The sequence below is a fragment of the Aedes aegypti genome, chromosome 1, assembly GCF_002204515.2.
Source record: "Aedes aegypti strain LVP_AGWG chromosome 1, AaegL5.0 Primary Assembly, whole genome shotgun sequence".
Classification (NCBI taxonomy): domain Eukaryota; kingdom Metazoa; phylum Arthropoda; class Insecta; order Diptera; family Culicidae; genus Aedes; species Aedes aegypti.
The window spans coordinates 248,812,154-248,839,084 of NC_035107.1; the positions used below are offsets into that span (position 1 = coordinate 248,812,154).

The 26,931-nt window shown below is 36.0% G+C and overlaps 1 protein-coding gene across 1 annotated transcript in view; it reads right to left on the reverse strand.

Moving 5' to 3' along the window:
- Nucleotides 1–20,009, reverse strand: part of LOC5578924 (pyrokinin-1 receptor) — a 290,607-nt gene extending 270,598 nt beyond the window's left edge. The window contains exon 1 of the mRNA XM_001657160.3: nucleotides 19,041–20,009. The gene's annotated coding sequence lies outside the window, so the exon portion shown is untranslated. The remainder of the gene's footprint in view (nucleotides 1–19,040) is intronic.
- Nucleotides 20,010–26,931: the final 6,922 nt, after the last annotated feature.

Sequence of the window (26,931 nt, forward strand, 5' to 3'; positions counted from 1 at the left end):
TGACAGCGACAGGAATTAGTAATCACCCTGTAAATGCTCATTACTCAAAGACGGTTGCACCAAATTCCTTCATTTTTCACAGCATACTCGCATTAATATATCATTTCGAGGAGTGAATAACCGAATACGATAAAAAATCTGTAGCCTGAGATATTTACGTAGGTTATGGCTACGCGTCGGTCCCCCAAGGAATTCAGATGACCAATTACCAATATCGACACACATTCGAAAGCTAGAAGAGTTTTTTGAGAACTTGTGAAAGAATGGTGCAAAAATATTGAGAAACAAAAAAGTTATTGCGATTTGAATATTTTTTAGCGGTAAAAAATGAAGCTGCCGGTAGAGGGGTTGAAATCCCGTTTTTTTTAACGTTTCAACAAAAGTTACGTAATATGTGAACCTGAGCAAGGGAAAAAAAGGTGAGCAATAGCAAATTTTGATCTAAAAGTGATATTAAGGCTGAGTAGCCCGTCATTCGTTTTGGCAGCCATGTTGATTTTGCAGCTTGCAAGTTAAAAGTGATAAAACTCAGTCATTATAAGTAATATTGTTTCAGAAAAGTATCACTACTTGCGTTTACATGCAGAAAGTATGCTGATACTTTTTCAGCTATGTCAGTGCAGAACCAAGTGTTTTTTTTTTTTAATTTGCAACCATGAGACGAATTAGCCACAATCATCGATGCCCATCACAAATTTCAATGACGGTCTACTTCGATACAATGATATCTAACGAATATTCTTAGAATACCATTCACATTAGATATTCAGCTTTTGTAATATTTGATCTATAGTAGTAAGCTATTCATTAGATTTGCAAACATCAAATTTTGCTATGGCTTGAGATTACAGGAATAAATTCTTGATTTTTTCGTTCAACAATTGGCGAATTACCCTAGTAGTCGGGTTCTGAATGGGTACCACTTCTAGTACTGCATTTGGTCCCTCAATAGTGCAAAAGGTGCCCAACTTTGACACTGCTGTACACTTTTCACGGCATTCTAAATTACCTTATGAGCCATAAAATGTTGGGCAACTGCAAGGGACATGTTGGTCTTTAATTTGTCTTTGATACAATTAAAGCCAACTGCAAAGAACATGGAGGTCTTTATTTCGTCTTTGGTTGAACGTTATAATTAACTAGTGGTCCCGGCAAACTTCGTCTTGCCATCAAGTAGGCTGATGAAAACCGCTACGAACCGTCCTATACAAAATGACAGTTCCGTTCACTGTCGTTTTTCCGGCTTTCCCGGTGAATGTCCTGGAACTTTTATACACACAAACACGTCGGAACCCTTGACGAACAAAATGGAGAAAGAATCATCCAAATCCGCTAACCCGTTCGTAAGCCATTTCGTGACATAAAAACACCATTCCATTTTTATTGATATATAGATAGGAAATTGCACATATTTCTATGAAACCTAGCATCTTTGGTTATAGTGATTATAGAACGAAGCCATCACAAATTTTCAAGAGCACAACACTTGAAAACCAATCAGCGCTTAGTGTTGAAAATTTATCCCATTGGTCAGCACCAGCAAGCAAGTAATTTGATTGATTTTCAACGCGAATTGTTGACAGATTCTCCAGTCTTATGCACTTGAAAATTCAAAGTTTAGCTTCGTTTTATAATCACCTTAAAAATATACTCTGACGAAATTGTTTTTTTTTCAGATTTTCTTTATAAGTAAATAAAATAATATGAGAAAGGAAACTCAAATTTCAGGAAACTGTTCCAGGAAAACAATCCGGTTAATTAGTTATATTTACAACATTACCACCGTAAGGTATAATTCAAGTAAGGTACCGCGGGGCAAGTGGGAACGAAAAAAACGATAGTTCAAACAAATTGTTTAATAAAATTTTCAAATGTCAATATTTTTCAAATCCAACAACACAATCACGTTTTGGCAACATATTTGCTGGTGTGTGCATGAAACTAGTCAAATAATTTCGAAATTGTGAAAACCTTGGAAGAAAGTTTTAGAATGAACCAATGGACGCAGTTACCTCGCTAAGCGGGGCAAGTGGGACACATCCAGTTCCATGCGTCAATCCACATCAGTAAGCCAACCATCACAATAATAGGATTGATAAGTCATAGATTTTTAATTTTAAGTACATATTTGATGTACATTAGAGATCAACCATAAAATACGTTACGTTTTAGGAATAAACCCTTTGTTATGTCTATTATGTCACCGCACATTTAATATAAACTGAAAATTCCTCAATAAAAGCGTAAAGAGGAATTAAACATGTTCAAAATATATCATTTAAAAGTTGTTAATTGAAATGTAGCACATAAACAATCAATAATTGACGAAATTATAAATATGTTTTGTTATTATTTCTATGCATGGCAGAAACCCACTTTATGGGATGGAATTGTTTTCCATCACTTCTTAATTTTGGTAGAAATAATAAATAAAGTTCAAATAACATAGAAAAGTAATCGTTCTCATGATGCATTTCAAATTTCAGCTGTGTGTTTGTTCAATTTTGAAATCGTATTTCAAAAATTAAAAAATAATTAAAAAATAAGGAAAAATAACACTTCTCTCCTCCCTTTTATGCAATTACGTAATTTGAGGTTGATCTTTTTTTTGATATAAATCAATTGTTTGAATGTTTTAGTGCTACTCTCTAGCAAAATGTAAGAAACGTGTACGAAAAGTTTTGATTCTGGTTTTTGTTTTGATAGGTCCCACTTACCCCAGGTACAAATATATTTTGGGGTAAGATAGACCATCGAAAATTTCATATGAAATGAAAACAAAATACTGGTTTATCGTTAGCAGCTTGTAATAATACTAAAAAGTATAGCTTTCTGATGGAAACTCGATTTAAAACACATTTATTTTTTGCGAGTCAATGCAAGACGTGAAACGTGTCACAATTTGTCATGCAAGTTGAAAATGGCGCTGAACTGACAACTGTTACATGAACCACATGGTAATAAAAATAACAATATGTTCAGTACTAAACACATTCCTCGTCATTGTATCTTCAACTTTCTAGAAGAATACCCCCATGAAAAACTTTTCCTAGTTGAGCTATGACGAAACGCCCCACTTACCCCGGATTCTCACTTGCCCCGGGGTACCTTATCTCAAATAAAAGGTACCTAAAAATACAAAATAGACATAAGTATCGACTTATGACCAGATATTTGGCACAATTACTCCAATGTGTGCATCATGCGGGAGGGCACTTGCACCGAAACGAACGTCTCTCCCCACAGGTGTCCAGCTGTTGCAGCTCATGTTTGTGAGCCTCATTTGTCGTCATAAATCAATTTACGGCAGGCTTGGCATAGCGGGGGTTAAACATTTCGGATGACATTACAAGCGTGCGAATCGGCACGTGTCGCAACTGAGGCGTTAAATGAGTTAAAACCGAGCTCCGAGCCGGATCGGAATCATTGATTGGGTGGTGTACACGCATTGTGTTCTCGGAAAAAATTCAGAGCAACAACGTCTTTTACTTATGGTGACGATCATTTCTCATGAAGAGTCAACGACAGCTTGCCAAAACTTTTACGTTTCTATGCGGCGGGGAATATATATCACAAGGTTGTTTAACTAGACGTTGAATTTTGCAGTAATTTGATGAGTGGGCGCCTCCGCATGCTTGTGCTTCTGAGATGAGTGAGTGCGTAGTGACAGATGTCAGTCATTACTTACTGCAGCCGTTGGATAACTTCCAACGAGTGATGAATTATTTCTTCAAAATATTACGTTCTACTTAATTAAACGCATGTTTGCACAGCTAAAACGCTGCCGTTAATCAAGTAGACGACACGATACATGAAATGGGATGATGCGTAATCTCGTATGGTAGTTTTTGAGTTATCTTCAAAAATGATGGAGTTATGTATATCAAAATGTTAAATAAGCAATAAACTAAAATCACGTGGCCTGAGAATTTTGGTAAGAGTACATCTAGAACAACGTTTAAACACGCCTCCTGTATCAATAGTCACATACTGGGAAAGTTATGGGCTTCGTGACCGTGCGGTTAGCAGCGTTAGTCATTTAAACGTATAGTGAGTGGTTCGAATCCCATTATCTTCGGTCAAAGTTACAAAGTTACCTTACAGGTGATATTGAATCACGCGTATCTGTCAAAGGATCTGTACCCGTTGTCTAGTGTTAGTAATATCCAGTCTGAAGACGGTGTAAGTTGTCTTGTTTATGTTAAAGTTAGAATTTTTATACTAACTTGTACAAAGAAATATGGTCTTTATAATATACAGTCAAACCTCCATGAGTCGATATTGAAGGGACTATCGACTCATGGAAATATCGAGTCATGGAACAGCTATTCTTTGGAAAGCTGTTTGAAGGGACCATCATAGTAACCATGATTTTATGTTTTTAGTATGGTTCCATGAGTCGATATCAAGTAATGGAACATCGACTCATGGAGGGATGACTGTATAATGGTAGGAAGGGGGTAAAGGAGGTAACATTCTGGATAACGATGAAAATCTTTTAAACCGATTTTTTCCAATAATGCACCACTGCCAATACCGAGAAAAACCGGTGGACAAATTCAAACATACCCAGTGAACAGCATCAAATGGAATTGCATTTAATTTTGTTACTCCTAAATAGTAGAGAAAGAAGTAAATTCGTTCGGTGCCGTTTTAACCTTCTTAATGTATTAGGAAAATGTCACCTTCACGAACCCAGTCAAAGTTGAGTAAATATGACTAGGCGACTAAAATATGATTTTCATAATTCCTTGCTAATCGATCAACCACGGATGTCCAAGATGACAATCGACAAAACCCTTTTAGCGCTGCAGAAAAAAAATCAATCGCCATCTAACAGCCTTTCGTGATTGTTATAGGGTTGCATATCATTATACGGATGTTAATTCGCTAATCGCGCAAATTTGCCATCAATAGCAAAATAGCTTACTCATGCTGTTGATCGTGCCATGGACTTTTTGCATTGCACCGATCGCCACATTTTTCGGCAATTGAGAAACCGATGGAGATTCTAATAGAAGTCCAGGTCAGCGAGCGATCTTGAACCGAAAAAATCGTTTTTTTCCCTAATAGCAAGGTAGTTATGTTGCTCATTGATTCCGCAATGCTCGCGCAGCGGCAGCAGGTGTAATTAGAACCATTAATGTGCCTTCATAAGCGAGAACGATCAGCGAAGAAAAAAACGTTTTCTCCTTTGGCTTCTTGCTTTTCGCTTTTCTCCGCCAGGCTGCGATTGAAGAATGAGGGATAGGGTGTTCCAGAGAAAAAAATCGATGTTCGAAAAGTCATGGTTGTCAACTTTAGATAGAAAGATATGATTTTATATAGCATTTATGTGCAGCATATCAACTTTCTATACTGAGCAAATTGGTTGACCTCTCGTACGCTAGCTAGCTCAACAGTTTTCGATAAAGCCCTTTTTTTATATTTGTTGTTGTACAACAAAGAAATAAGTTTTCTTTGGTTAGTGTTTTCTTGGAGTCGAGTAAAGAATTAGAGCATTAATTTAGGTGAACAAATCTGACGGCCATCTTGGTTTAAAGCGGTTGATTTTTTTAACCAGAAAATTGATTTTTTTAACTAGAAAAAAAAACCATCTTAGCGCTCATCGTGTTGAATTATAAGACATCCATTGAAAAAACAATCAGATTAGTTTTAATTTTTGGATATACCAGCGATCGTTGACATAAAATTTGAATTTTAACGATGGGTGCCGATGGCGGCCTGATTTCAGCGAGAATTACTCACTATGGTTCAGAAGTTGCGGCGCCACAGAGGAGCACCTAGAACAAATTAGATTTTGAAAAATTGAGATTTTTGACCCCGCTATATATTTTAAAGATAGCTAATAGTATGCCGCATGTTGTGGCTACATTGAAAAGATGTCAAAAAGCTCTAAAAAATATGTTAAAAGAGTTCAAAATAGCAGATTTTTTAATGTTGTTTTCATGTTTTTATATTATATAATCAGAATTATTGTTTCCATGTGGACATTTTTCCAAAACAAACAAACTTTTCTTACTGAACTTTTTGTTTATGAATACAAAAAGAGTTTCTGCATAAAATTTTGCAAAAAATATTTTTTATTTGTTTATTTTCAAGGCAATTTTGCACAACAAACATTTATTCGTTTTTCGTAAACTTCAGTATTGAAAAAGTTATCTTATACGGCAATATCCGGCAAAGTTTCGTCCACAGTGTGAAACTTACATATGTTATCTATCAGTTACAGCATAAAACTCTTCCGCATATTTCCGCACTTGAAATTTTAAGCGTTTTGAAAATATCAATTTTTATCATTTTTTTCGAATATTTTAGCCCGCTCTTCAAAAACCTTCTATCCTTACCCAATTGAAATGCATGCTCTCAATACGTTTGTACAATGTGATATACGAGAAAATTATAATTAAAATATTTTTCTTTCATTTGCATAAGTGACTTAAGTAAAATCGTTAATCTCATAAATAACGTATATCACAATTTTTACACATGACATCGCCAAATCAGATTTTGCAAATTTTTAAAATAAAAAGAGATGCTTTGTAAGACACACAATGGTGCCATGGTTTAAAACTTCATGTTTTTTTTTAACTTCTTCTTCTTCTTTTTCTTCTTCTTCTTGAAATCACGTCCTCACTGCGACAGAGCTTGCTTCTCAGCTTAGTGTTCAATGAGTACTTCCACAGTTATTAACTGAGATTAACTAAGTTGCCATTTTCGCATTCGTATACCGTGCACCCCCGCTAATTTGAACGGTACCGCATGCAAACCATCGGGGTTCATTTTTAATTTGAACATCTAGTCACCATAGAAACGTGTTTCTGGTTACCTCTTTCACTGTTTTGTTTTGATTCTGCGTTCCGTTCCACAGCGTTCCATCTCACTTCACTCCGTGCTATGAGCTAACTGACGTTTGAACCATTTTTAATCTGAACGATGTGCAAATTAGCGGGGTACAGATTGAAAAGTGTTCAGATTAAATGTAGTCAAACCAACGGGGGTACCCGGTATCGTGTGACAGGTAAGATGATACTCTATGTCCAGGGAAGTCAAGAAAATTTCCATTACAAAAAGATTCTGGACCGACCGGGAATCGAACTCAGACACCTTCAATATAGCTTTGCTCTGTAGCCGCGCACTTTAACCACTTGGCTAAGGAAGGTCTATAGTAAATATGGGAGAGTTTGAAGTAACATTAATAGGTTTTCAGAAATATCGTTATTTCAGTTGAAATGAATAATTATTCCCGTTTTTTTTTATCTGTTCTCTTTAATGTTGGCAATGTCAAACAACTAAATACAGGAAAACAAGTACGACGGTTAACCTCACTGGCTCATGCACAGAAATTTTCTAACAAATGTGGTGCTTAAAATAATCTCTCAAATAAAAACTGGGGGATTCCATTTCAGGGTGAAATTGATCACTTGTAAATGCAATTATTATAAGTTTTTGAAATTACTCTACATACTGAATTCCGGCTCCCTAAATACGAATGTGATACTCATTGGTACGAGTTTTGATGGTAAAATCTGGTTTGGAGATGTAGTTTAGGCATCCTAACAAACTTTTAGGCTGTTTTTGAATGTTTGTCTTTATCGTACCGTACATGATTCTTGATTTTTACATTATTTTCATAGAAATAAACATTTTTCAACGCAAAAAAAATCTTCACAACACTCGAACCAACAATAGTCAACAAAGTTCGTGAACGCCATCGTTTGAAAAAAAATGGCAGTAAAGTCCTTTTCATGGAGTTTTATGGTCCCAAATTTCAGAAATGACTATCTAAAGGATTCTCAATGGACTTGAAAGTTGTGTATGAAAATTGGATGAAATAAGCAATAGGGGCCTTCCTTAGCCGAGTGATTAGAAACCGTGGCTACAAAGCAAAGCCATGCTGAAGGTGTCTGGGTTCGAATCCCGGTCGGTCCAGGATCTTTTCGTAACGGAAATTTCCTTGACTTCACTGGGCATAAAGTATAATCGTACCTGCCGCACGATATACGAATGCGAAAATGGCAACTTTGGCAAAGGAAGCTCTCAGTTAATAACTGTGGAAATGCTCATAAGAATACTAAGCTGAGAAGCAGGCTCTGTCCCAGTGAGGACGTTAATGCCAAGAAGAAGAACTAATAAATAACATGATTTTATATTCAAGGAAATAGGAGTTGTTCCAGCTGTAAAATTTCTGCCTAATTATGAAGGAACTCTTACGAATATTCGTCTACTTTTTCATTAATTCTAAGACTGATGGGCTTAGGCTGACTTTTAGTTTTGTTGACGCGATTCACATTTAAAAAATATCTAGAGTCAAAATAATCCGTTTGTGACATCTTGAAATTTTTGGATCAAATTTTTTTGTGCAAATGAGGCATACATATTTTTTTTTTTTGCAAAATGCATGGAGAAAAAGGTTCAGATAAAACGTACCAGTCAATTTTGTTATTTCATTAAAAAGAAATTTGATTTTATGAATTCCAAATGAAATATTGCATTATATTCTTTAAAAAAAAAAAGAATTTCTGAAAAGAAATTTCTGAGAATACTTACAAAAAATGTTTGAGCTGGAATATCCAATAACTGTTAAAATTCTAATTATTCGTCGATTGCTTACCCTCTTGGCGAGCTAGAGGCGCATGAAATTATGCTGTATTTATCTATTTTCCATCTGTTGCTAGAATATTCAAACGATTGGTCATCAAAAATGAACTCAAAAACTGTTTGTCTTCAACGGCATCTTTTTTATACGAACATACACTGATATAAGGATAATTGTCCTTAAACGGTTCGAAATTAATCCTAACTGAGTTATAACAGTTTTTTAGTCAATAATCAAGTATGAGCAGACCATTTAGGGGAAAAAATATTTTTGGCCATGATTTACCCAAATTACTCTTGTGTGCGGCGTTTAGATTTATGAAAATTAAAATTAAAAAATATTCATATTTTGACGTTTGGTGTACATGGTTTTGGAGCCTACAATTTTCCTTACCTTTATTTTTCTATGCACATTATTGTGCATTCGTGCTGTATTAGTCTTTGAAATTATTGAATAGTCTTGTCCACAAAACGTTCAAAACCTATTAATTTATTTTAAGTATTGTTTGATAAACATTCTATTTCAAATATGTGGACAATTCGTATTCCAAAACCTAAAAGCCCTTTCTATCAGCACTATTTATAACTAAGAGGCTGAGATATTTCCGTTTCAGTGAATAAGAAAAATATTACATATTTTTAAATTTCTCTATTTAACAACATCTTAGCTGTGGATACTTCAAACTAAGCGCATGATTAGTATCAAATTTGGAGAAACATCACTATCTAGCCAATAACTGGTCGATGCATTTGAATAAAATGGCTTTAAAACTTATATTTATAAAAGTAATATTTTTTCTGATATTTTTTTTCGAAGAGATTAAACCTCGGATAAATATCAGAGAATATGATATAGGGTGCAGAGCTACTTAGGCATTTCCATGATTCACTTTGGCGTGGAGGGTTTTTCCCGGCCAAATTGCCTGAAAGTTTTGCAATAAGAAGCACTTCAGTATGACGCATATTGAGGCCAAATTTGTAGCTTTCAAAAAACTTCACTGCCGAAGTTAATCAAAAGTGTCAGAGAAAGATTTCGAAAGAAATCAATCAAAAGGGTTTTTCCCTCTATCAAAAGTTTATGTTAAAATAAATAAATAAATAAAAAAAGAATAGGATCCGGCTCCCTAAATAGTGGGCTATGCATTTTCAATAAATCGATAACGATGGGATCGGAAATATCAGCTTTAAATAGTATGATGCTGCTTGTTCTAAATTTCTAAAGCATTATGTCATCCTTTTTCGATAACAAGTTTGTTGTAAGGCAGATAAATGTTAATGATTATTAGGGTATGAATTCAACCTCAAGTGCTGAAACTAAAATGTTACTATTGAATTGAGGTAAAATTTCGTCCCAGTCGTATAACTGGACTGGACAGAACGACTGGTAAAATCTTCCGACAATATTGAAAATGTTATGCTTCAGTAAAAGGGAATTGTTATGGAATAAAATGCAAGAAAGTTGCATTTATTACGAATATTCAAATAATTCCCCAGACAACCAGAAGTCGCAAAAAAGTGCACGTAATAACTCGTTTACTCATGCAAATCACATCAAACCCGCAAAACACGGTGGATAAGTTCGTCAGACTGATGAGTTTCATCGCATAAAACGCTTCTTTTCTAAGTTCATTAGTACATTTTGTTTCGTCTCGTACACTCGTACAAAGTAAGTCGAATCATTCCGTAGCAGCTGTCAAATGAACATTTGTTATCATAAGCTAAGTCGCATAAGATCACAAGTTATTTCGGTAGAAAATTTATACACTCGCATTGTATGCTATTATTCATCACATAATATATGCACGCATATCGCCTCCACTTTTGTACGTAGAAAGCCTTTTCGCGACATCTTATAGGTGACATTTTGCACATACAAAGCCTCCAGGTGATTTCGTTATGCGTACATTTTGGTTGTCTGGGTCAAGACAAAGCTGAATACAAGGCTGAACATTAGGGTGCTGTATATTTTTCAAAAGTTCTCAAAACATAAAATTCGTGCGCTCTTATGACTTAAAATTATATTAAAAGAGAAATCTCATAGTTTGTGCTAAAAATATTAAGTTATTCGCTTGAAGGTGAATTTTGACTTAAAGACATTTCGTTGAATGACATTTAGTCGAAAGTACATTTGTTCGAAAGGACGTTTGATCGAATTGCTTTGGAACGCTTATTTTGGTCGAATGAAGTTTAGTTGAACGGAAATTCGGTTGAAAGCTTATTTTAAAACGGTTTGTTGAAAGATCATTCAGTAAAATTATAGTTCTAAGCTTTACAAAGTTGGTAAGATAACGTGTTGTTTTGAATAATCTTAATCATTAACTGTTGTTGAACAAAAAATGGAACATTTCATGTAATCTGTTTTTTTTTTACTTCATACATCTTCTTATTTGTTATTTGAAGTAATGCCAACATCTAGAATTATTATTCAAATGAACTTTTTAGGAGTATTTTTTTAGTACAAGTGGATTTATAATTCTTTGAAAATATCATCATTCTTTGAAAAACTGCTTAACAAGTTATTTTATGATTCAACAATGTGAACATAATGATTTTATTATTTATTATTCTGCTGAAATGGCATCGTTATTCGTAATGAACTGCTGATCTTCATCTGATAGAAGCATTCAGAAAGAGTTCTTGGGATTGAATTGCGGGTCTTGCAGCTTACAGACGTGGGTAAGATTTTTGAATGCGGAGATCATAATTAAAACGGCAGGAGATATTTGCTTTAAAGAAAATCTTTATGGCGAAGTGAATGTTAGGTGTCTAGGTTAGGTAACTCTATTTATGGCCAATTGGCTTATTGTGACTTACAGCTTAATAAATTCCTTAAGCAGGCTTTGCTGGCAATGTTGATGACCTCGGGTGTTTGCAGTAGAAGCTTTGAATTATTAAAAATGAATATTGTGCTAATCCTATGTATAGGGTGAGGGAAGACGTGTGGACTGAGGCGATAAAAGTTGGCTTGCTTTTATTTGAGATCAGCTTATCTCGAATTGAATCACTCTTGTATTATGTTATTCTCGACGATAGTCAGATTAAACGTAAAACTTCGTTTCCATCTTATTTAAATTTGACCATTCTCCTTTCCACGAAATTTCGGTTCGTCCGAATACCTTATGCTTTGTGTTGCAACTAAACCTTTCCAACCAAATGTCCATTCGAGGAAATGTCCGTTCGACCAAATGTACTTTCGACCAAACGTCATTCAACTAAATGTCATTCGACCAAATGTCATAGATTCGAATTTTCAAGTTATAAAAAATGGCCTGCAGTTAAGTCACCATAACTTTGTTATTTTCTAACCAATTTATACACTTTTAGCACCATTATCTTTAAAATTAAATTTATGAAAACCTTATTGAGCATCAATTTGATCTTAAACCGAAGCTTGTCTTAGTTTAAAATAGTTTTCAACAAGTTATATTCGGCATTTTACAAAAAAATGTGTTTGGTTGACCATAACGTCATAAATACTTATGCAATTTCAAATCTTTTTAAGTTTGTTGGAAGCAAATTCAGTTGTTTTAAAACTGATCATACAACCCATTATTCTAAAAAAAATGGTTTTGACTTAGTTGTTCAACAAAAACTACCAAAAACATGATTTTTGAATTGAAAAATAAAATTTCTTTGGATTATTTAAGTTTTTCTGCCGCAAATTTAATTTTTCCTTTACCTCAGTTTATAAGACATCTTGTTCAAATTACGAGTTAAATAGTGCATATAGTTTTTAACGAATGCAAAAATATTGTATTCCAAAATTAGTTATAAATTGTTGCGAAGTTCTTTTCCATAGATTTAACAAATAAGAAAAACCAGTTTCATTTGTATACTGGAAAAAAATCGAAAAAAAACTCGCATTTTCCGTTAAAACTATCATATTTTCGTGCAGTTTTTTTTTATTTTATTGATCTAAACAGGTTTTTAGTGAAATATGTTGTTTAAAAGTTCTAAAACAATTAAATTAGCTTCAAAAGCATGTGAAAATATTAGAAATCGGTTTTAGTTGTGGTAAAATAGTGATTAAATTTTTAGTAAAATGAGGAAAAATTTCAAGTAAACTACTTTGAATTAAAACTTATTTTAATTTTAGACAAATTTGGTGCTCAACATAGTTTTATATATTTAATTTTGAAGGAAATGATGCAAAAAGTTTCAAAATTGGTTGAAAAATAACAATGTTATGTATACTTCACGGAAGCTCATATTTTATAATTTGAAAATTCACCTTCAAATCGCTTGTGCCACCTCTAAATGTAGATGGTTTTGGCTCAAATTTCGAAGTTTCTCTTTTCATGTGTTTTGATTCAGAAGAGCACACGACTTTTTGGTTTTGAGAACTATTGAAAAATAAGCCGCACTATACTGAAATTCACTTCATGTCGTCCAGAATTTGAAGGAAGTGATTGTCGTATAAGAAGGATAGTACTTAGCATGATCGAGTATAAATGTTGTTCATTAAGCTTCGAGAGATCACTACTTACGTTTGTAGATCTGATGATCTGTACGAGTGGAGCGGGGAGTGGGTAGGACAAAACACCTGGGTAGCACAGTCAAAGGATTGTCCTACCCACTATCCAAAATAAAAAAGAAAAACAAAACCGGATGAAAGCTTGATTCTTGTAAAATCTCAACAGCTGAACAGTTCCGAAAAATAATCGGAATCCGTAAAATTTCGACGGAATTACGGTGTTTTATTTCATTGAACTGTTAAGTTGTTGAGATTACGGTGAAATTCACGAATTCCACGATGTGTGATGACCGTTCAATTCGTAGTTGCTATTCCGTGATTGACCAGAATAATCGAAGTTGGTCAAGGAATCAACAGATGTAGCTTAGGAGTAGCTTCAATGTACTCTTTCGAGAATTCCGAATATTATAAAGTCAATAATGGCGCCGGCCACGTCCTTACGATCATCGGGAAAAGGAAGGATTATGTGTGTGACATCCATTTTTACTAGAGACCGAGATCACCTCTGCATCTCCATGGTTGTCACAGGAAGAAATTTGTTAGTGAGGAGCGTTTTAAAGCAGCATGATCAGGATTCACTTTAATGAAAAAAATATATAACTCACTAAACATATTCTGTTCCTGTAAATAAGCTACTTCATCAACATGCTTGGAATACCGTTTTATCTCGAAACCCGAACACCTAAGCAGAAGTGTAGCTTCAAACTTGAATTTTATCAGCAAATTCGTGAACATATTTAAGCTATAATGTGTTTTAACAACGATCATTGCTATGCATTATAGCAAGATAAGGATTGCTTCGAAATCTGGACATCGTTTTAAAGCTGATTTATATTACGGACACATTTGCTTCTTTATCCTGACACTTTCATTTAACTGAAATGCTCATAAATTTAATCAATATTCCAGTCAAATCTCATTTTGCGCAATTTTTCTTGAACACTTTCACTAGTTTCCGGTTTAAGTTTCAATCAAATTCACTATTATACAGTCAAAAATTATTTGAAAGATAAGGGTAAATTACACAACTCACATCCTTTGCCGCACTTGATATCACGACATGCAACATCTATTATTCAACAGGCCAAATTTTTTTTCGAATAAATAAATACAAATCGAAATGCACCGCTTGAGTTTTTTTGCTTGGAGGTTCTAGGGAACACTTCTGTGACCATCAAATAGCTGTTTTTGATCATATTGGTTCAAATCAAGGCACATTTTTTTCCGGGTTTTGAAGCAGCTGATTATCATGTTTTGTAATCCGAACACTGGAATTGAAATATAAATTGCAACATTTAATCGCGTTTATTCAGTAAACTTCACTAGTGTTTGGGAAAATACACTTTCCTCGTTATGAATATCACTTTTTACGAAAGCGACTGACTAGCAAAACACCGGACATATATCCGAGCACCATTCTCAGGAAACTGTTAACCAGGCTAGAAAATTAGCAGACAACTTGACATGCAATTTGTTCTTATTTTAACTTATTTTAAGCCTACTGCGATTCATTGATAGTTAAAATCTGAGACGAGACTCGCGAAGACGGTCTTCTTTTTCTGTGATTGCTGAGTTTTTTTCTTATTCCACTTTGTGCATACCATTTATGCGCATGCGCATACCAATTATGCGCATGCTGTTCAAATCCTCACATGAACCTCTCAGCAAAAAATCATTAAGTTTGCATCACATCGAATCATAAATAGCCATTTGAGTGAAATTTCATGCCAGCAAACGTAGCAGACATTTGAAATAATTAATCTTCTGCTTAGATTTATCATCAACTTTGGAAAAAACTGCTCCGCCGACTGAGGGTTTTAATAACAGTTTTCTTTGAACACAATACTTTTCACTTTTTCAGCCATAAAAACGGTGGGCTGCATTTGACGTTTCGTGAGAGGGGAATCTGGGCTGCATATGACGTTGATATTTTTCCTCTTCGCGAGTCTCTCTCAGGTTAAAATCTAAGACAAAACGTGTCAGGTCAAAGTACAAAAACGAAACCAATTGCCTGTCAAAAAAGATCACTTCTCATTGGTCGACTTGGCAAAGGCCTACTTCCTCACCGTTAAGTTCGATTGCAACAGGGCACTTTTTTGCTAGCCCAGCCGTTTGCTAGTTAATAAATTAGAGTTTTCATCAAAAGTTTTGAAATTTTTCGTTAAGTCTTGTTGTCACAAATCAATCTTAATTCGATGTTAAGTTTACCGCATGTGTTCCCATAATGCTGAAATAAATAAAACTACTCAATCGAGAGCAACATAATGGAAATTGCGTAATTTTTTTTTTAACAAATATCGCCAATGTTGAATATTAACCTGATATTTTAAAAAGCTAGCACCCTCTATTGCACTAAATGAATGAAGTGTGCAAGAAACAATCTAATTATGATCCTTGATATTTGAATTTGTTCACAAGATTTGTATCGTCAGGGTTATCGACTGAAAAACAACGGGGCAGTCTTAGTTTAGCTGTCACGTCCTGTCCTAGGTTAAAATTAACTTTTAAAAACAAGCTGTGAAAAAAATTATACAGCAACACTTACTAAACATCACAAAAAATGAGACAATATACAAGGTGTCTGGCTTTTGAAGCGTCCGGCAATTCGAAGCAAAACGGTGCACACAAAAAAAGTCACTCTGGTGACGCGCAATTCGAAGCAAAACGGTATTTGTTTGTACCGTTTTGCTTCGAATTGCACGAATCACTCCGGCTACCCGAAAACCGAACTCGCTTGCTTCGGCCTTCAAAGAGCACCGCCCAGAAAACAAAACGCGTGCAACGAGAAAAAAATCACTTCGGCGTCGCAAAAACTGAACTCGCTTGCTTGGACCTTCAAAGGGCACTCTAAATTATTTATCTCTTTATTGTTTTTTCATAAAGGCCTATCTGCATTCATCGATTTCTCTTTATCGTTGCTCTCTTTGCGTTATTGTAAAAACTGATTATCTTTTCGTAATATATTCTTGTGCTGTAGCATGAAAAGATTTATCTAGTTTAGCGAACTAATTAGCAAAAGAGAGGATGGATGCAGAGAAATCGCTGTTGTCAGTTAGGCCCTATTGAAGTAACAGCAAAGATGATCTGTTTAACATACATGCAAACACAATCAATGTTCTTCTTATTCTAATGGAGGATGGAAGGTACGATAAGGTTTTATGCTTATTAAAGCGTGACATGGTTTATGCATGATCTCCAAAAGTTCTGGCTCGTAAGAAGAACGATTGAGAATATCTGCAATGAAAGTTCTGGGAAACTAACTGTAATAATGGCTACAAGAAACTTCTTTAACCGTCATAAAATCAAATGGAGCACTTCTCTACGGCGTTTCTTAATGAATCAATGGATGGTTTCTTGAAAATAGCTGAAAATTGCCGTGAGCTTTCCTGATAGCTATTCCTGAGAAGTTATATGAACATTTATATAGAATTGTTAGAAGATTATTGAAAAATCTTGGATGAAGTAACAGATTAATCTACCACCAGTTGCATCGTGTAATATACTTGAGTAGGATGATGCTAGCGATTTATGAACGTGCGATCACTCTTGATGTAATCTATCAAAGCATCGCTGAACTTGCTTGATGATTTTCAGAACAATTCTCATAGAACTTCACACTCTACAGAACACTCGTTTTTGTTTCTGCTCGATGAAACATTTTTCAAGCATCTTCAGTTTCTCCTGAAAACTTTTGTGTTTAGCCGGGTCACTTAGGCGCAATAAAAAGGAAAAAAATTCTACACAAATTCACGGAATTTTCGCTGTTAAATTATTTTTCATCTAAAATAGATAAGGAAAATAGAACTCTCATTGGCTGTGAAGGAAAACAGATCTCTATTTTTAATGGAAGGATCTATTTTATCCGAAATGGTTTCTTAAGTCTCTTTTTTTCTTATTCTGCTTGCATTGTATCCTGATGAAAAATTGTACAAACTACAAAGAAACCTTCAGAGACTTTAATGGCTTCAACAGGATCCACAAGAATTTCGTCTCAGATTCCCCGAAGAAATCTTCAGGAATTATCATAGAGATTTTATTTAGAATTTCAGATCTCCTTCTTCGAAAGATTGATGTAGCAATTCTCCCATATATTCTTCCAGGAATTAAAAAAAATATATTTAGAAGAATTTCTCCTGAAAATCTTTGAGAACTCCAAAGCTACTACCTCCGGTAATTTCCTAAGGTATCACTTTGATTCTTATTTCCAAAACTATCCTACCATTTTCTGCAGATATTTTTCGACTAATTCTTCAACTGAATTCTCCAGTTGTTACTCTAGGACATTTTTTAAGGACATTATAAAAGGAAGCCACATAAAAAATGCATGAGTGTTGGTAAAGTAAACTTTTTTCCGTATAGTGATTGTATTCATTAGAACAAGAATCATGTTACAGATACCACCATAAGAACAAACTGTCAAAGTTTGTTTTGATTAGCCAGCTAAATGGCAGTGTTGCGGTAAGCTCATTCTGAATGTTCTCAATTATTCAAAAGTTATTCAAACTTGATTTTTATCCGGATTTATTCCTATATATTGAAATGGAAAACAAATCATTCTTCACATTGTTTTAAATTTTGAAGCGCAATGTCTCGGAAATACGGCAAAAATATGTAATTTGTATAAATTGTTTAGAAACAATTCCGGCCCCACTGCTGGAAAAGTCACCAATACTACCACACAACATGACTGCTTATAGTTACCGTCGCGAGTGTTTACTCTCCGTAAAAGTGAAATCGGAATTGGAAAAATAAAGCCAGTTCAACGCGATTTGCAAGGTTTTTCCGGTATTTTAATTAAAGTTGTAGAAAATTTAGATGTGCGCGGTTGTAGTGATTACATTTGTATCGATTTTTACCTTAAAATTATGCGTAAAAATACAGTGAGAACTTTGCTGCTAAATTGATGCCATCAAGAATGGAGGAAGAAGCTGAAAGAAATGGAAACTTTGCATAATTTGAAAAACACACGAGCTACGTCTCCTAACTACAATTGTGCAACAAATTTAGTTTCAGTAGGTAGAATATAACCATGTGTGCCAGCTATAGCAGTTTCGCATCACAATCTAAAGGTAAGAACTGTAAAATTCGATTCACAAGTTTGCATATTTTTGTCCAAACCAAATGTATGGCAAGAGGGGAGGAAAGGAGGGGAAGTGCGGTAGGTGTCATGTTAGACGCCATTTTTGGCCTTGCTTTATAATGTCCTTAAAGATTTCCAAAAGATTTGTTCCGAGGAAATTCACATAGGTTTATAACGGAATGTTTAAACAAACAACAGTTTATTTAGGTTTCCACTTTAGTTAATACTACAAAAAAATTTTTCAATGATTCCTCCAATCATTCCTACACAAATTTCTATGAAGATTCTGTCCAATGTTTTCGAGAAATTTCTTGAGAAAATCCTGTGGTACACTATCCAGAGATTCGATTGTTTCTATTTCGATTATCTTAGCAAATTGTCTTGGAAATCTTCTATACGTTCCGCAAGATTCTAGGAGTTATTTCAGAGATTCTTAAGGCTGACTTCAAATTTTACTTAAAGTTTTATCAGAGGATACTCTAGGATTTTCTTCAGAAATATCTCATGGATTTAATTTTTTTCCAGAAAAATGTTCATTTCCTTCCAGGCAAATGGAGACATTCCTGGAAGAATTCATGAAAACATATTTTCAAGACTTAGTGGGGGTTGCGACTGCAAGTTGAACCGTCAATTATTTGTTTTCGGCTATCTCATTCTTAATCTGGGAACGTTTTCATTCATTTGCTTATTGGTACTAATTTTCAGTTCAAAACAGTTAGTATTGGTCACTTTGTCATAGTTTGAATTACCATTGCAAACGGTTCCGCAATATCCAGTTTATCTATCGATCAAGGGTTGAGCACCATTGATTTTTTTTTCTCTGTGACACCCTAACGAAGATGCTCGCTCCCGTAAATAATTGTTGTCTATTGGGCTTTGCGAATTTACCTTTTTATTTGCAGAAAACCTAATTGCTTCCTCGCACGATCTTCGGTCGATCGCTGTGGATCGTTTCGCAAAAGCGTGTGGCAGCAGGCAGGCAGGCAACCAAAACTCCAGGCCAATCTGGGGGCCTCCGGGACTGGGGTGGTATTATCCTCTCCGATAGGTTGAGCAAGAAGTTGAACGAACGCTTTTACAATTTCACACACCACCAACACCACCGGGAGCAATCAACGGGAATCCGTTTCCGGTATTATATCTTCGTTCGTGGGGTTTGTCGAACAAAACTGGGCTGCACTGGCAGATATGGTTGTTTTCACATGACACATCAATTTTACTTTTCTCCCACTTTGCACTTCTTGGGGATTGCTTCTTCCAGAGCACTCAATTATCAATCACCAGTTATATTTGCTTGATTTTCTCTTGGCTTCTTCTTTGGGCGTAGCTTCTACACTTTTTCGAATTATCTTCCGTTACTTTCCAAAACCACATGCACTACATTCTTCACGCGCCAGCCCGGGTTCACTGATTATCCAGCTCGTGTAGTAATCGTTGGAGGCCGAATCACACCGCCCTCGATTTGGGGATATTTCCAGGGGTTTCAAGCTGTAAGTGGTTCACCGCAGATCCGGTTGACCAATAGCCACTCCATTCGGAATTGTTCGAACACAGAACATGAACACGAAAGACACCACCCTCAATGAGTTCTTCAGCGCCTAGAATACTCTCTAACACTACACTAAACTCCTTCCGAAAGTTATCCACAGAAAGGGGGTGTTGGTGACCACCAACCCCACTGGTCACTTCAGAACCAGACACAAGAACTCAAACAACAACGCGGAAAGAATTTCGGAACGCGATCGGAAGCTCACCGCCGGACAACTTCTCACGATGCCAGTTCGACGCGAACTGATGCCAGAACAGGCCGGTTCCAATCGTCAGTGAAGCTAGACAGTCGGCCAAAGCAACCATCCAAGCAACAGCATGGAGCAACACTGTTATTGGTAACTCGCGCTGAGCCAAAAATCTTCTGCTTACTTTGTAACGGCGACGACCGACGGCGGGACAGGGCTGAGTCGTTGAGATCCTTAATAAATCAGTTGCTTAAGGCATTTATTGTCTCAATCGAAGAAACTTAAATATCAATTTTTCACATCTAATGAAATTGTATTTAAAATTGATATTTTGTAAAAAACGTTAGTCACCTTTGATATCAAACCCTCTCCCAATTCAAGGCAACTCATTTTCGAGTGTTGCGTGTCGATTTTTCCATCCACACAATGTTGCACGATACGCTCAGTAAGAACTCACGCGCGCATCATCCAAATCATATCGGGAGAGACCATCAGGAACGAGTGATAGATCATTTCACTGTTGGCCTTTGCTACGGTGTTTGAGTCAAAGTGACCCGAAATGCAGTTTCAAATTACAGCATATCTTTTGGTTGTTACTTTCCATTATGCTAGGTTTGACTGGAATTTGGCAACTTAATTTGTACTAAAAGGAACAAGATTTAACCATTTTTGTAAAAGAGTATATTGTAGCCAAAATGTTGCTGTTTTCAGTGAAAGTGAAACATAGAACTAGGTACAAAATGCAATGAGAGGGCTATCCAATTAACCAGATGATAAATCAGAACACTTCCCAGGTAACATCAGTAACTGAATAAAAGTTTATTCAGCTGAAAAGGCGCTGCCCACAAATTACGTAACACTCTAGGGGGAGGGGGAAGTAGGCTCATACCAGCGGCGCGGGAAGTGGGTAGGACAGGTAGGGCATGTACTACGCACGAAAACACCTGGGTAGGACATTCAAAGGATTGTCCTACCCACGATTCATTCATTTGTAATCTAGAAATAGAAGAGGAAATTAGGACAACCTAACTGGTTGTAAAGGCGTGCAGTTTGGTATATTTTTATCATTTTTTTTAATGTAATCGATTTAAATTTAAATATGAATTTAAACGTTATTCATAATATTCAATATGATAACTAAAGTTGATCTAATGAATGATCCTTTAGACAGAACTGGTAGTTGGTTTCTTTTTAGAGACTTTTAATGCAAATTTTTAAAAAGTCTCTATTTTTAAAAAAAGGTCTCTAAGGTATCTATTTTAACCAAAATGGCACTTCCGGATGCAAAATGGTACAAGCTCGAAAGAAACCTTCAGAGACTACAACGCCTATGGGACCAGGCTCTTCAAGAATTTTGTCGCAGATTCACCGAGGAAAAGCTTCAGGAATTCTCATAGTTATTTTATTTAGAATACATTCAGGGTCTCCTACAGGGATCTCTCCATAAATTCTACAGATTTCTCTTCCAATTCTCCCAGAAATTCTTCCAGAGATTTTTCAAAGGATGCTTAGAAGAATATTTCTAGAATTTGCTCTAAGAAATCCTTGAGAACTCCAAAGCTACTATCTCCAGTTATTTCTTTAGGTATTACTTTGATTTTTTTTCCAAAGACTATCCTAGATTTTCCTCCAGATATTTTTTTTACTAATCCTTCAATCAACTCTGGCAGTTGTAACACTAGGAGATCTTCCAAAGATTTCTACAGAATTTCTTTAGAGGAAACCGAAAAAGAATTATTCCAGAATGTCTGGAAAATAGCTTAAGAGTTTTTTTTTTTCAAGAAACCCTGCAAGAATTCCTCTGCCTGTTCATATGGATTTCTTCAAGAATTCATCCACGTTTCCCACAGAAATCCAAAATCATTGAGAGTTTCTTCAAACAAATCTTTTTTTTTTCTATGAATTCCCCCAGAATTTCATCCAAGTATCACTCCTGCAGTTTTACCAAATATTTCTTTAAAAAATCTAAAAAACATCCATGCAACCTTCAAAAATTTATATAATCTTTTTCACCAGTTTATACTACAACAATTTTTCCAATAATCCTTCAGATCATTCCTATGCAATTTTTTATAGAGAACCTGTGCAATGTTTTTTGAAAAAATTCTTAAGAAAATCCTGTGGAATATTTCAGTTATTTCACAGATCCTGGTTTATTTAGGGTAACCTGAAAACCTACACAACTTTTATCAGAGGTTACTCTAGGATTTTTTTAAAAAATACCTCCCGGATTATTCTTTCAGAAAAAAATCCTTGGCATTTCCCTGGAGACATTCCTAAAAGAATTCTTGCAAGGCTTACTTGAGAAAATCTCAAAGAATTACTGGAGAAATTTCTTTAGAAATCTTAGGAACAATTGTTGGAGGTATCTTCAGAGAAATCCTAAGTTGAAATCATATATAAACCCCAAAAGGCAATTTTAAAGGAAATTCCTAGAAATTTGTTGAGAAGTCATTGATTGAATTTTAGAAGACGTTTTGGTCGAGAATCATGGAGTATGGATGAAGTACTGAGTTATATCTTGGTGTAATTAAGGCTAAGTAGCCCGTCAATTTTAAAGTAATAAAACTCAGTCGCCATTTGTTATATTGATCCAGAAAAGTGTCACTTCTTACGATTTCATGCAGAAAATATGCTGATAGTTATTCAGCTTTGTTCGAGCAAAACCAAACGATATTCATTAAACTCCAATCGTGTGATGAATAAGCCACAATCATCGATGCTCAATATAAATTTCATTGACGACCCACTTCGTAATAAGATTTTCTTGAAAAAAAATCACAATAGATTTTTGCAGGATTTCAGATGATTTCTGAAATAATCTCGGAAGAAGTTCTTTCTTGTGGTTCCCCTTGGGAAAATCCTGGTCCAATTCTTGGTATCCTGAACAAAATTCTTGAAAAAATTCAGTAAATGAACTCCTTTATAAATTTCCGGAGTAATACCTGAACATTTGGGAAAATACCTGAAAACGTTTCTGATGAAATTCCTAGAAAAAATCATAACAAAACCATATTTATCGAAATGTTACGAGGAATTATCAAAAAAGTCTTAAATTTTATAGAGATGCCTGCTCTGATGCTATGAAGAATGAAATTCATATATCCCGTCTCCTACTAGGTTTCGTTTTCTTGGTTTCTGTTTAATTTATTTTCGGCCTATTGTTGGTTCCTCTAAGCTTTATTTTTGGTCTGTTTCTCTGGCAAGAGGTTTCTAATTTCCTATTTTTAAGGCACTCACTCGCTACCAGCCCTGTAAAGACAAAAAGCTTTCTTAGTCTTGTGGTTACGACTGACATGAAAATGAGAATGTCTCAGGGAGAAAATCTACTTTGAATTTTCTTCATCAATTTTTAATTCGTTACAAATTGTGTTTCCAATTGGAAACAAAAAAAACAAGCCAGTCTTCTAGGAATTTTCCTATTTTTTCTGTTGAGCTGAAAAATCAACTGATAATCTTGCTAGAACGCTTGGAAACAGTAGAATTTCCTCAACTCACAACCCACCAAAATGTGACTTGAGCCCCTCATATATATTAACGACGCACACTGGGGCAGATCGCTGTTTTCGACGGCCAAAACCTCTAGTACTCTAGATATGCACCCTAAAGGTTTGGTGTCTTCGACAAAGTGTTTTGGAATAACTTGTACTATATTTTGACATATTCAGATTTGATCTAGATAATTAAAAACTGATCTAGATCAGTTTTATCTTTTGATAGGAGCGTCCTAGCAAAAAACTTTCTTCTGCAAAGTTGTTCATTGAGGCATTTTTTACATTTCTTCGGAAGACACTTACACTCTATCACTGACGTGGATTACGATATATGACAATTTAGTAAAAACAGTCAAAAAATCGATTTTGACCATTTTTTCATGAAAAAAAAAATTTAAACATTTTTTGTCATCAAGTACTAGAAACTTAACTATTTACTTAAAGTAAATTTACATCATTCACTAGTACAATTTTCAGATTTAATTATATTTTTGGTAAAAACAGTCTAAAAATAGTGTTTTACAAAATCCAGGATAACTCATGAAGCGGCAGATGGCGGCAGCTAATTTTTCGTATACGACTACTCAAGAACATAAGTTTCATTGTCCCGAAGAAAGAAAAGTGGGGCCACGTGGGCTTTTTTGTTGTTGTGGTTTGAAAATTTGATGAAAATATGTTAAAAAATGCTTATAGTTGTGAAACTTTTCATGAATTTATATTTTTTAAATGTATTTCTGAAACATATTGCATGTTGACGAAGTGTTTTGAAGAAGTCATCTCTAAACTGGTATTCCAATAAACTTTTAAACGGAATTCAATATAATTCGTCCCATATGTGTATCTACCTATCTATCTATCCTTTGATTTTTATTAGAGTAATAGTATTGTGTTTAATAAAAGCCGTATTATACGATACCAGTTTGGTGATGACTTTTTCAAATCACTTCGTCAACATGCAATATGTTTTAGAAATACATTTGAAACAAATAAACTCATGAAAAATTTCTCAAATATAAGCATTTTTTAACATATTTTCATTAAGTTTTCAAACCACCACAACAAAAAAGCCCCACGTGGCCCCACTTTTCTTTCTTCGGGACAATGAAACTTATGTTCTTGACTAGTCGTATACAAAAAATTAGCTGCCGCCATCTGCCGCTTCATGAGTTATCCTGGATTTTGTAAAACACTATTTTTAGACTTTTTTCATCAAAAAAAATAATTAAATCTGAAAATTTTGGTAGTAAATTATGTAAATTTACTTTTTTATAGTTAAGCTTCTGATACTTGATGACAAAATATTTTTTAACATTTTTTTGTATGAAAAAATTGTCAAAATCGTTTTTTTGACTGTTTTTACTAAGTTGTCATATATCGTAATCCACGTCAGTGATAGAGTGTAAGTGTCTTCGGAAGAAATATCAAATATGCCTCAATGAACAACTTTGCAGAAGAAAGTTTTTTGCTAGGACTCTCCTATCAAAAGATGAAACTGATCTAGATCAGTTTTCACTTATCTAGATCAAATCTGAATGTGTCAAAATATAGTTCAAGTTATTCCAAAACACTTTGTCGAAGACACCAAACCTCTAGGGTGCATAACTAGAGTACTAGAGGTTTTGGCCATCGAAAACAAAGATCTGCCCCATTGTGCGACGCTATATATACGACGCTTCCGAAAGCACTGTGTGATATGTGGAACGTAGTTCAAGAAACGATTGGTAAGACGAGAAATGTCAGAATGTTTTGGAGGAGAAGAAAGCAGCGCGGGCTGCAATGCTGCAGCATGGTACGTGGCAAAACGTGGAACGATACAGACTGAAGCGGAAACAGCAAACCCGCCTATTCCGGGACATAAAGTGCCGCCTGGAAGAGGTGGAATGCCAAGAGATGGAGTTGCTGTACCGTCCTCAAGAAACGCGGAAGTTCTATCAGAAGCTCAACACATCCCGCAAAGGCTTCGTGTCGGGAGCTGAAATGTGCCGGGATAAGGATGGGAACATCTTGACGGACGTACGCGCGGTGATCGAAAGGTGGAAGCAGCACTACGGTGAACACCTTAATGGCGCAGAGAACACAGGCACAGATGGTCAGGACAGCGAAAGTGATGGCTACGTCAGCACAGCGGACAGTGGAAACCAACCAGCTCCCACGATGAGGGAAGTTAAGGATGCCATTCAACAGGTCAAGAACAACAAGGCCGCTGGCAAGGATGTCGAACTCATCAAGATGGGCCCGGACAGATTGGCCACTTGTCTGCATCGGCTGATAGTCAGAATCTGGGAAACGGAACAGCTACCGGAGGAGTGGAAGCAAGGCATTATATGCTCATTTACTAAAAGGGCGACAAACTGGAGTGTGAAAATTATCATGGAATCACAATCCTCAACGCCGCCTACAAAGTGCTATCGCAGATTCTCTTCCGTCGTCTATCACCTATAGCAAACGATTTCATGGGAAGTTATCAAGCAGTTTCATCGCCGGCCGCTCGACAACGGACCAGATCTTTCCATGCGGCAAATCTTCCAGAAATGCCGTGAGTACCAGGTCCCTACGCACCATTTATTCAATGATTTCAAGGCGGCATACGACAGTTTTGAACGTTGTTGAGAGTTATGGAAGATCATGGACTAGAAGCTTTCTCGGGAAGCTCACAAGATTGATTACAGCAACGATGGACGGTGTGCATAACTGCGCGAAGATATCGGGCAGACATTCCAGTTTGTTCGAGTCTCGACCGGGACTACGACAAGGCAATGGACTTTCGTGCCTGTTGCTCAATATTGCGCTTGAAAGTGTCATGCGGAGAGCCTGAATTAACAGTCGAGGCACAATTTTCACGATATCCGGACAATTTGTTTGCTTCGCGGTCGATATGGATATTATTGGGAGAAAATTTGAAACGGTGGCAGACCTGTTCACCCGACTGAAACGCGAAGCAACAAGAGACGATGAATGGTGAGTGCGTCGAAAACAAAGTTCATGTTGGTTGGCGGAACTGAGCGAGACAAGGCCCGCCTAGGAAACAGTGGCACGACAGACGGGAATACCTTCGAGGTGGTGGACGAGTTCGTCGGATCCTTGTTGACGGCTGACAACAATGTTAGTCGGGAAATACGAAGGCACATCATCTGTGGAAGTCGTGCCTACTATGGGCTCCAGAAGAAACTGCGGTGAAGAAAGATTCTCCTCCGTACCAAATACTCAAAGTGCAAAACGTTCATAAGACCGGTAGTCCTCTACGGGCATGAGACGTGGACTATGCTCGAGGAAAACTTGCAAGCTCTTGGGGTTTTCGAACGCCGAGTGCTAAGGACGATCCTCGGCGGCATGCAGGAGTACGGTATGTGGCGGCGAAGAATGAACCACGAGCTCGCTGTACTCCACGGCGAATCCAGTGTCCTGAAGCTAGCTGAAGATGGAAGGATACGCTGGGCAGGGCATGTTGCAAGCCTACCGGACAACAGCCCTGTAAAGATGGTGTTCGCTAGGAATCCGGTCGGAATATTACAGTCTAGGTATCGAGTGCAATTTGTAGTAATCTCTGAA